Raw genomic sequence first — 12,735 nt, 5'->3', positions numbered from 1 at the left:
GCCAAGGACCTGAAGAGACACTTCTCAGAGAAGGACATACAATCAATCAACAAGTACATAATAAAATGTTCACCATCTCTAGCAGTCAGAGAAATGCAAATCAAAAAAGAACAATTACAGTTTATATGGAAAAGACTATCTCATGTATTTTGAACTCCTAAAATTAAGAAAATATATTATTGTGTCAGACTTCCATGTTGACTTTTACAGTTGACTGAGTCATCATGTCTAGACTTTTATTCAGTCCAGAAATGAACTGCATAAAAACATACTGGTGATCAATTATCCAGAAAAATAAAAATTACCCAGGATTAAGCAATTGAGAGTAGAATTTAATAATCACTTTTTGAAATACTGTTAATAGTATTTTTAAGAATGTATTAAGAAGTTCTTATTGTGAGCCTTCAATTTTGCAGACTTGGGTTTGGGAAAATGAAATAACAGTTTTTTAAAAAATTCTTAATTTAAGTGTTGTTGATCCCCTCTTTTTCCCCTAGACCTTACTTAGAATTAGAAAATACAGACACCTTCTCCGTGATATCTTACATTTTAGGGCAATAAATTCATTCACATACATTCAATATTTTTTCTTCCTGTTTACCAGCATATAATTGGACAAATTCATTGTTAAACCAAGGCTGTATCTCAAGAGTCACACTTAAGAATGACTCTCATTTAATTAGGCATAGCAAGCCCACTATTTATGGAGAGTCCTGGTTGACTTAACATGGGGTTTGTGAAAGGCTTTGTCCTGTGGCATATAGAAATGTCACTATCCTGGAGCATGTAAACCCCTCTGGCTTAAAATCTTCTTTGCAGGGTTCTATATTCATGACTGATCCTGTATGCATTTCTTAACACTAAAGGGATATTTCTACATTTGTAAAAATACAAGAAAAAAAGAATTTACCCTAATTAATGAGTGTAAAAGGTGAAATCTGGCTGAGCAAGTTTCTAAAGACTGTTTTTTTTTAGGTTCTTCATAGAAAAGGTAATTTCCAAATGATGTCTGAGATTTGGTTTCAATATTTTCAGGCAGAAGTCAATTCTCTGGTATTTGTACTTGCTCAGTTCTGAAAGTCTAGCTTTACAGAGCAATCCAAAGATTCTTTGTATAGTTAATTAATATTCTTCAAAATCTGTATACAACAAAGGAGAACAAATCTAAATTGACTAACCTTCTTGTGCTAGAGGACAATTTTTGGAGATTTAATTGATCACAAAATGAGAAGTCCAAAAATTATTTGAAATTTAGTTAAAGTTAAAAGATCTTTTTCAATGTTGTGCAATAAAAGGGAACCTAAGGGTTATCTAGAGAATGAAGAATTATTTATTATTGATTTAGAGTCCAAGATTTAATAATCTTAAATGTAAATTTGCAGAGTTTTCCTCAATGAAGAATCAACATTAACTCCTGTCATGTGGGACAGAAAATTCCAATGTTTATAGATTATGGCCTTATTGAACATTAAACAGTTCTGAATATAATGGAGTAATCACAGTCTAACAGTTTTTTCTTTATTTACTAAATCACATATATCACTTCTCCTACATTGTTCACCTAGTTAAATAAAATTTTGACATGAATTATTTTGTATAAGAGACCATATTCTAATATTTTTCAAACTATAGCTCAATATAATATTAATATTATACACACATGAAACTAGAAGGAAAGGAAGGACACATTCACTAATAGTCTCAAATTATACAAATCCGTACCACTTATTAATCAGTGAAAAGTTATTTTAGGTTTCTTAAGGTTTTTGTATCTATTTTACATATAAAGTTAAGATACCTGATGAGAGGGAAGTTGGCGGTGAAGGGAGTGCATCACCTCCGTGTACCGCGTCACTGTGCAGGAAAATGACGAGTTAGAAAGGCTAAAGGCTATCTTGTTAGAAATTTCCAGCAAAATTGCAGTGCTCCAAAACCTAATGGAAGGATTTTCATCGCACGAGGATCAGCTATGGGGGCTCAAACGCGAGCGATTTGTAAGCACAGAGGGTCACGCTGCTTATTCAGCAAATCGCCCCGCAGCTAGAGTCTGCGCCGCACGCTGGGAAACGACGAGCTAGCAACGCAAAGATACAGCACTGCTGATTCTGCGGGCTCCTGCCAGCTGTGCATTTACTGTACTCAGAGCTGAATTCTGGGTTTAAGATGGGGGAAGCAAGCGGTCCAATTCGGTTCTCCACACCGGTCAGACCACAGAGTAAGCCAGCGGCCACCATCTTGGAGAGCTGACATCACCATTCCTGTTTTCGACTGATCGCAGCTCTTTCAGCTATAGAACAGGTAATTTCAGGCTGACATTTGTCTGCATCTCGCAGACAAATTACTCAGACTTAGTGCTAAAGAACCCACGGAAACTGCTTCTTGAAGCCTGCTCCTATCAGAACATACACGGAGCCCAGAGCGGCCAAATTCTGACTCCCGGAACTGCTCTGGCTCAGGGCTAAAGAACCCGTGGAAATTGCTTCTTGGAGCCTGCTCCTATCAGAACTTACACCGTGCCCGGAGAGGCCGAATACTGGCTCCCGGAACTGCTCTGGCCCAGGGATAAAGAACCCGCAGAAACTGCTTCTTGGTCCGGATCCGGCTGAATACTGTGGAGGCCAGAGGGGCAGAGCGGAGCCGCCGCCCGTGCCTGGAACATGCCCTGCGACCCGCTAGCGTGGTATCACGTCACCCCAACTGGAGTAGGGGCCAAACATAGTCGCCGCCCGTGCCCGGAACAGGCTCAGCGACCCTCCGGCGTGACAGTCACATCACCCCATTTGGAGCAGGGGCAGAGCAGAGCCGCTGCCCGCATCTGTAACAGGCCCAAGGAGCAGCTGGCGTGATAGTCACGTCCACCCCAATTGGAGTAGGGGGAGAGCAGAGCTGCTACCCGCACCCGCAAGGTCGGCAGGCCTGTGACCGACTGGAAGATCAGGACCAGTGGCCTTCCGGCATGGTAGATACGTCACCCCAATTGGAGTAGGGGCAGAGCAGAGCCTTCACCCACTCCCGGAAGAGGCCCAGTGGCCCGACTGCATGGTAGTCACGTCACCCCAATTGAAGTAGGGGCAGAGCAGAGCCGCCTCCCGCGCCCGGAACAGGCCCAGCGGCCTGCCGGCGCGGCAGACACGTCACCACCTTTGGAATAGGGGCAGAGAAGAGCCACCGCCCGTGCACGCAAAGTAGGCAGACCTGCGACCAACCGGCAGAACAGGCCCAGGGGTTCGCGGGCGTGGTAGACACGTCACACCAAATGGAGGAGGCGCAGAGCAGAGCCGACGCCCGCGCCTCCAAGGTAGGCAGACCTGCGACCGACAGGCAGAACAGTCCCAGTGGCCCGCCAGAGTGGTAGACAGATCACCCCAATTGGAGGAGGAGCAGAGCCGCCACCCTCCCCTGCAAGGGAGACTTTTCATCTATACAAGAGCAATATAAATATATAGGGGGAAAATTTCAAAAACACAACAGTTTCATCAAGCAGAAAGAAACACGAGCAATATGAAAAGACAAGAAAAGAAAGAACCACAAGCAATTCAGATCAACTTAACTTTAGAAGAGGTAAATGCTGCAGTAGATGGAATGTCAGATAAAGAATTCAGAATATACCTGCTTCAGATGATCTGGAGTCTCAAGGAAGACATTAGACAGCAAAATCAGACAATGAAAGATCACTTCGACCACTTCGACAATGAATTACATAAACAAATCCAAGAAGCAAAAGATCAACTATACAGGGAGATAGAGGTAATAAAAAACAAACAAACAGAAATCCTAGAAATGCAGGAAGCAATTAACCAACTTAAAAACTCAATTGAGAATACTACCAGCAGAGTAGCACACTTAGAAGATAGAATATCAGACAATGAAGACAAAGTATTTCAACTTAAAGAGAACATAGACAGCTCAGCAAGACTGTTAAGAAACCATGAGCAGAATATCCAAGAAATATGGGATAATATAAAGAGACCAAACTTAAGAATCATTGGGATACAGGAAGTTATAGAGGTCCAAACCAAAGGAATGAGCATTCTATTCAATGAAATAATACAAGAAAATTTTCCAGACTTGAAGAATGAGACAGAATCCCAAATCCTAGAAGCCTACAGGACGCCAAATGTGTGAAATCATAAGAGAATCACACGTAGACACATTATAATGAAGATGCACAACATACAGAATAAGGACAGAATTTTTAAAGCTACAAGAGAAAGGAAGCAGATAACATTTAGGAGTAAACCAATCAGGATAACAGCTGATCTTTCAACACAGACTCTGAAAGCTAGAAGATCCTGGAATAACATATTTCAAACACTGAAAAAGAATGGGTTCCAACCAAGAATCGTGTATCCAGCGAAATTAAGCTTCAGGATGGAAGATGAAATTAAAACCTTCCATGATAAACAAAAGTTAAAAGAATTTGCAGCTAGAGAACCATGTCTTAAAAACATCCTCAGCAAAACATTACATGAAGAGGAAATGGAAAATAACAATGAAAACCAACAGTGGGAGGTAGGGCAGTAAAGGGGGAGAAATAATCAAAAAGGAAAACAAACCATGTTTAGTAACATAAATAAACAAATATAGCTGGAAGAACAACCCATATCTCAACAATTACCCTAAATATTAATGGCTTAAACTCACCAATTAAGAGACACAGGGTAGTAAAATGGATCACAAAACAAGACCCAACAATATGCTGCCTACAGGAGATGCATTTGATTGGAAAAGACATACATAGACTGAAGGTGAAAGGTTGGGAAAATTATATCACTCATATGGACTTTGGAAACAAGCAGGAGTCTAATAGAACACCATACAATAATCATGGGAGACTTCAACACACCTTTCTCACCACTGGACAGATCTTCCAAACAAAAGTTGAATAAGGAAACTATAGAACTCAATAACACAATTAATAACCTAGACTTAATTGATATATATAGAATACACCACCCAACATCAAGCAGTTACACTTTTTTCTCAGCAGCACATGGATCCTTCTCAAAAATCAATCAATATTATGTCACAGGGCAAAATTTAGACAATATAAAGGAGTAGAGATAATACCATGCATCTTATCTGATCATGATGGAATGAAACTGAAAATCAACGATAAAAGAAGGAAGGAAAAATCATGCATCACTTGGAGAATGAACAATAGGTTACTGAATGATCAATGGGTTATTGAAGACATCAAGGAGGAAATTAAAAAATTCTGAGAGACAAATGAAAACACAGACACAACATATCGGAATCTATGGGACACATTGAAAACAGTTCTAAGAGGAAAATTCATTGCTTGGAGTTCATTCCTTAAAAAAAGAAAAAACCAACAAATAAATGATATCGTACTTCATCTCAAAATCCTAGAAGAAGAAGAGCAAAACAACAGCAAAAGAACTAGAAGGCAAGAAATCATTAAAATCAGAGCTGAAATTAATGAAATTGAAACAAAAGAAACAATTGAAAAAATTGACAAAACTAAAAGTTGGTTCTTTGAAAAAATAAATAAAATCGACAGATCCTTAGCCATGCTAACGAAGAGAAGAAGAGAGAGAACTCAAATTCCTAGCATATGGAATGAAAAAGGCAATATCACCAAAGACACTTCAGAAATACAGATGATAATCAGAAACTATTTTGAATCTTTATACTCCAATAAAATAGAAGATAGTGAAGGCATCGATAAATTTCTTAAGTCATAAGATCTGCCCAGATTGAATCAGGAGGATATTGACAACCTAAACAGACCAAAATCAATTGAGGAAATAGAAGAAACCATCAAAAGACTACCAACTAAGAAAAGCCCAGGACCGGATGGGTATACAGCAGAGTTTTACAAAACCTTTAAAGAGGAACTAATACCAATACTTTTCAAAGCTATTTCAGGAAAAAAAAAAGAGGGAGAACTTCCAAATTTATTCTAGGAGGCCAACATCAACCTGATTCCAAAACCAGACAAAGACACTTCAAAGAAAAAAAACTACAGACCGATATCTCTAATGAACCTAGATGCAAAAATCTTCAATAAAATTCTGGCGAACCGGATTCAAAAACATATCAAAATAATTGTGCACCATCATCAAGTAGTATTCATCCCTGGGATGCAAGGATGGTTCAATATACGGAAATCAATAAATATAATTCACCACATCAATAGACTTAAAAATAAGAACCATATGATCATCTCAATAGATGCAGAAAAATCATTCGACAATGTACAGCATCCCTTTATGTTCAAAACTCTAGAAAAACAATGGATAACAGGAACTTACCTCAACATTTCAAAAGCAATCTATGCTAAGCCTCAGGCTAGCAGCATTCTGAATGGAGAAAAACTGAAGGCATTCCCTCTAAAATCTGGAACAAGACAGGGATGCCCTCTCTCACCACTTCTGTTCAACATAGTTCTCGTAACACAGGCCAGAGCAATTAGACAGACAAAAGAAATTAAAGGCATAAAAATAGGAAAAGAATAACTTAAATTATCACTATTTGCAGACGACATGATTCTATACCTAGCAGACCCAAAAGGGTCTACAAAGAAACTATTAGAGCTAATGAATGAATTCAGCAAAGTGGCAGGATATAGAATCAACACACGTAAATCAAAGGTATTCCTGTATATCAGCAAAAAATCTTCTGAAATGGAAATGAGGACAACCACTCCATTCACAATATCCTCAAAAAAAAAATAAAATAAAATACTTGGGAATCAACCTAACAAAAGAGGTGAAAGACTTATACAATGAAAACTACAGAACCCAAAAGAGAGAAATAGAAGAAGATCTTAGAAGATGGAGAAATATACTCTGTTCATGGATAGGCAGAACTAACATAATCAAAATGGCGTAATTACCAAAAGTTCTCTATAGGTTTAATGCAATGCCAATCAAAATCCCAATGACATTTCTTGTAGAAATAGAGAAAGCAATCATGAAATTCATATGGAAAAATAAAAGACCCAGAATTAGAAAGATAATGCTAAGCAGGAAGTGTGAATCAGGCGGTATAGCGATACCATACTTCAAACTATACTACAGAGCAATAGTAACAAAAACAGCATGGTACTGGTAGCAAAACAGGCAAGTGGACCAATGGTACAGAATAGAGGACACAGAAACCAATCCAGAAAACTACAACTATCTTATATTTAATAAAGGGGCTAAAAGCATGCAATGGAGGAAGGATAACATCTTCAACAAATGGTGCTGTGAAAACTGGAAATCCATATGCAACAAAATGAAACTGAATCCCTTTCTCTCGCCATGCACAAAAGTTAACTCAAAATGGATCAAGGAGCTTGATATCAAATCAGAGACACAGCGTCTGATAGAGGAAAAATTTGGCTACGATCTACATACTGTGGGGTCGGGCTCCAAATTCCTTAATAGGACACCCATAGCACAAGAGTTTATAAATAGAATCAACAAATGGGACTTACTTAAACTGAAAAGTTTTTCTCAGCAAAAGAAACAATAAGAGAGGTAAATAGGGAGCCTACATCCTGGGAACAAATATTTACTCCTCACACTTCAGATTTAGCCCTAATATCCAGAGTATACAAAGAACTTAAAAAATTAGACAATAAGATAACAAATAACCCAATCAACAAATGGGCCAAGGACCTGAACAGACACTTCTCAGAGGAGGGCATACAATCAATCAACAGGTACATGAAAAAATGCTCACCATCTCTAGCAGTCAGAGAAATGCAAATCAAAACCACCCTAAGATACCATCTCACTCCAGTAATATTGGCAGCCATTAAGAAGTCAAACAACAACAAGTGCTGGCGAGGATATGGGGAAAAGTGTACACTTTTTCATTGTTGGTGGGACTGCAAATTGGTGCAGCCAATCTGGAAAGCAGTATGGAGATTTCTTGTGAAGTTGGGAATGGAACCACCATTTTACCCAGCTATTCCCCTTCTCAGTCTATTCCCTAAAGACCCAAAAAGAGCATGCTACAGGGACACTGCTACATTGATGTTCATAGCAGCACAATTCACAAGAGCAAAACTGTCGAACCAACCTAGATGCCCTTCAATAGATGAATGTATAAAAAAACATGTGGCATTTATAAACAATGGAGTATTACTCTGCATTAAAAAATGACAAAATCATAGAATTTGGAGGGAAGTGGATAGCATTAGAGCAGATTATCCTAAGTGAAGCCAGCCAATCCCTAAAAAACAAATGCCAAATGTCTTCTTTGATATAAGGAGAGTAACTAAGAACAGAGTAGGGACGAAGAGCATGAGAAGAAGATTAACATTAAACAGGGATGAGAGGTGGGAGGGAATGGGAGAGTGAAGGGAAATTGCATGGAAATGGAATGAGACCCTCAGGGTTATACAAAATTACATACTAGAGGAAGCGAGGGGAAAGGGAAAAATAATACAAGGGGGAGAAATGAACTACAGTATAGGGGGTAGAGAGGGAAGAGGGGAGGGGAGGGGGGTGAGGGGGGATAGTAAAGAATAGAAAAGGCAGTAGAATACAACAGACACTAGTATGGCAATATATAAATCAATGGAAGTGTAACTGATTTGATTCTGCAATCTGTATACGGGGTAAAAATGGGAGTTCATAACCCACTTGAATCAAAGTGTGAAATATGATATATCAAGAACTATGTAATGTTTTGAACAACCAATAATAAAAGAAAAAATCATGATGCCATTAGCCAAGATGTGACACAGCCATGAGGGGGGGTGGGGGGGTTCTCTCCAGAGCTGGTGCCATTCCTACTGGAATTTCAGTCTCTAAAATTATGAGATAAATCAACCACTTTAAAATTATACAATCTCAGGTATTTCGTTATGGTAATGGAAATATTACTTAACTAGAATAGTTTATTTTTAAATTTTTTAATTATTATTTTTTTACAGGGCCAGGAATTGAACCCAGGGCCTTGTGTGAGCACTGAACTATATTCCCAGCTCAACCACCTTTTAATTTTTAACAAATTTTTATTTGTATTGAAGATAACAATGCCATGTTCATCATATATGCTACAAATTTATTCATCTTTTACATGATTTGTGGAAGATGTTTCTACTCAATCTCTCAAACCTTCCACCTTTTCCCATTTTTGAGTTTGTTTTTAGAGCTATATTTCTAATGTCTTTCCCAGGAAATTATCAAAAAGATTTTGCTTATATATTCTAGTGACTTTCTTACGCACCACATTTTATAGGCTTTTTTTAAATTCCCAGAGAATTCATAAAGTGAATGTTTTCAATTCATATCCATCTACATCTTAACTGAATGAAATAAATTTGAGAGAAGTAAAAAGATAAAAAAAAAGTTAAGATACCTGGGAAAAGATAAATAAATTCAAAAATTTTAAGATTTAAACACCTTTAAGAGTAAATGATTTGGGTGGGAATTTTTTTTAAATAAATATCTTCATTCATAATATATGAATTGATACATTTCATATAATTTAAAATTTTTGCTTTTGTGTTTCAGAACAATGTTTATTCTCCAGAATTCTTGTTTTGCTTAGATATTTGGGGATACATTTAAAGCTTAAAATCTGGCATGCAATATAAATTATTGCATTGTCTTATCTTTTCAAGTTGTATGCTAATTTTTTCATGTTGATGTGTTCTGTTCATTTTTCAATTACTTGCTGGTCTAGTGGTATCATACACACTTAGAATTCTGTGACTACAAAGGCCTTTCTATGGCCAGCTCTATTTCCAGACACTAAAGAAAGAGTTTTAAACCAATCCCTCAAAAACCTTTAATTTAATAATGAAAAGAATTCATCCTGCATTTAGTCCTTGAGCTCTTTGAATAACTTCTATAAAATATCAATCATGTTCTCTTTTACCAGTTTCATCTTTTGACCTTGACCTTTTTTTATCTTCTTCATAAATTTTGTCTCTGCCTACAATGATACTATTTCAAATGCCACCAAAAATGCTATTGAGGATAGTTATATTCTTTTTAATGTTACAATATCATTTTTTTCTCTTTCTGAAAAGTTTATTGAACTTTATTCCTGCATCACACTTATCAAAAGAAAAACTTTATTTTTCAAGAAGGTACCCTTTAATTTAATATGATCAGCACCCCAATATTTTGTTGTTGTTGTAGTAAAAATGCATTTAAATATGAAACTGGTAAAATGTAGTGTATAAAACCCAATGCTGAGTACAAATAAGTCCAAAAAATACCATATGTCCACAGAGAGTTCCCATTGAATGTTTCCTATGTAAATTATATTTGAATTCAAATTTTAGAACCATATTTAAATGTATTTTGCAATTTAACTGCCAGCATCCATATTTTTCCTCTAGCACATAATTTATTCCTTTAAGTTGGCAACATCTGCTGGGATCCATAGAATATAGCAAAAAAAAGAAAAGCAGTTATTTCTCAAGGTTTGAAAAATCTGGTCCATCTTTACTATAGTTTTCTGAGATTTCTGCTACACTGAACTCAAAACCAGGATTTTCTTTTTGGAATCTCGCTAATGTAAATTTTCCTCTGCATTTGGTCTTGTGCCCAAGGATCAGCTGTTTACTCAGATTCCAGTAGAGAAGTCCAACAATTTTCCGCATCTCTCATTGTCTTTGTGAGAACAATACGAACCATTTTTCTGTCCTCCAAAGTACATGTTCCCTCATCAGCTATTGTACAATCAAAGAGTTTGCCTCCAAGGCATCTCTCATAGAACTACCCTACTGCACTCCTCAACTGGGGCTGATGTGCTCCAACGACTGGCCAACACTGCTGTACCAAGCCACACCTACAATATCAATTTTGACATTAATATTGGGCAATGGAATAAATTTATGAATTCATTACACTAATTGTTCACACACTTCACAATTCCAACATCATTTTTTTTATTTAACAAAATAAAATTAGAGGGTATCTTTTAAAATCCCACAAAAGTAACATTTCTTATAGATTCTTTAGCATAATCTTCTTTTTGAGTTCAGCTTCATTTTTTGAAGATGAATCCCTTTTTTTGTTATTTAAAAAAAAATTTAGTTGAAGTTGGACACAATACCTTTATTTTATTTATTTATTTTTATGTGTTGCTGAGGATCAAACCCAGCTCCTTGCAGGTGCTAAGCAACCGCTCTACCACTGAGCCCCAGTCCCGGCCCCTATTGTTCTTTTTAATTTATTTATTTATTTTATTTTTTATTGGTTGTTCAAAATATTACAAAGCTCTTGACACATCATATTTCATATATTAGATTCAAGTGGATTATGAACTCCCATTTTTACCCCAAATACAGATTGCAGAATCACATTGGTTACACATCCACATTTTTACATAATGCCATTTTAGTAACTGTTGTATTCTGCTAGCTTTCCTATCCTCTACTATCTTCCCTCCCATCCCCCGCCCTCCCATCTCCTCTCTTTACCCCATCTACTGTAATTCATTTCAATCCTTGTTTATTTTCCCCTTCCTCTCACAACCTCTTATATGTAATTTTTTATAACATTGAGGGTCTCCCTCCATTTCCATGCAATTTCCCTTTTCTCTCCTTTTCCCTCCCACCTCATGTCTCTGTTTAATGTTAATCATTTCTTCCTGCTTTTCCTCCCTGGTCTGTTCTTGTTGCTCTCATTATATCAAAGAAGACATTTGTATTTGTTTTTTAGGGATTGGTTAGCTTCACTAGGCATAATCTGCTCTAGTGCCATCCATTTCCCTGCAAATTCCATGCTTTTGTCATTTTTTAGTGCTGCATAACACTCCATGGTGTATAAATGCAACATTTTTTTATATCCATTCATCTATTGAAGGGCATCTGGGTTTGTTTCACAGTCTAGCAATTGTGAATTGTGCTGCTATGAACATCGATGTTGCAGTATCTCTGTAGTATGCTCTTTTAAGGTCTTCAGGGAATAGTCCGAGAAGTGCAATCGCTGGGTCAAATGGTGGTTCCATTCCCAACTTTACCAGGAATCTCCATACTGCTTTCCAAATAGGCCGCACCAGTTTGCAGTCCCACCAGCAATGTACAAGAGTACCCTTTTCCCCACATCCTCGCCAGCACTTGTTGTTGTTTGACTTCTTAATGGCTGCCAATCTTACTGGAGTGAGATGGGATCTTAGGGTGGTTTTGATTTGCATTTCTCTGACTGCTAGAGATAGTGAGCATTTTTTCATATACTTGTTGATTGATTGTATGTCCTCCTCTGAGAAATGTCTGTTCAGGTCCTTGGCGCATTTGTTGATTGGGTTATTCGTTATCTCATTGTCTAATTTTTTTACTTCTTTGTATATTCTGGATATTAGGGCTCTGTCTGAAGTGTGAAGAGTAAAGATTTGTACCCAGGACGTAGGCTCCCTATTTACCTCTCTTATTGTTTCTTTTGCTGAGAAAAAACTTTTTAGTTTGAGTAAGTCCCATTTGTTGATTCTAGTTATTAACTGTTGTGCTATGGGTGTCCTATTGAGGAATTTGGAGCCCGACCCCACAGTATGTAGATCATAGCCAACTTTTTCTTCTATCAGACGCCATGTCTCTGATTTGATATCAAGTTCCTTGATCCACTTTGAGTTAACTTTTGTGCATGGCGAGAGAAAGGGATTCAGTTTCATTTTGTTACATATGGATTTCCAGTTTTCCCAACACCATTTGTTGAAGATTCTATCCTTCATCCATTGCATGCTTTTAGCCCCTTTATCAAATATAAGATAGTTGTAGTTTTGTGGATTGGTTTCTGTGTCCTCTATTCTGTACCATTG

General features: G+C 37.3%; 1 pseudogene; it reads right to left on the bottom strand.

The window, feature by feature from the left end:
- Nucleotides 1-10,387: 10,387 nt before the first annotated feature.
- The window catches only part of LOC143641947 (nudC domain-containing protein 2 pseudogene), a 34,516-nt pseudogene continuing 32,168 nt past the window's right edge, over nt 10,388-12,735 (bottom strand).

Source organism: Callospermophilus lateralis, chromosome 7, assembly GCF_048772815.1.
Source record: "Callospermophilus lateralis isolate mCalLat2 chromosome 7, mCalLat2.hap1, whole genome shotgun sequence".
NCBI classification, from domain to species: domain Eukaryota; kingdom Metazoa; phylum Chordata; class Mammalia; order Rodentia; family Sciuridae; genus Callospermophilus; species Callospermophilus lateralis.
The sequence above is the reverse complement of the archived record's forward strand: the minus strand, read 5'-3'. Positions and strand labels throughout refer to the sequence as shown.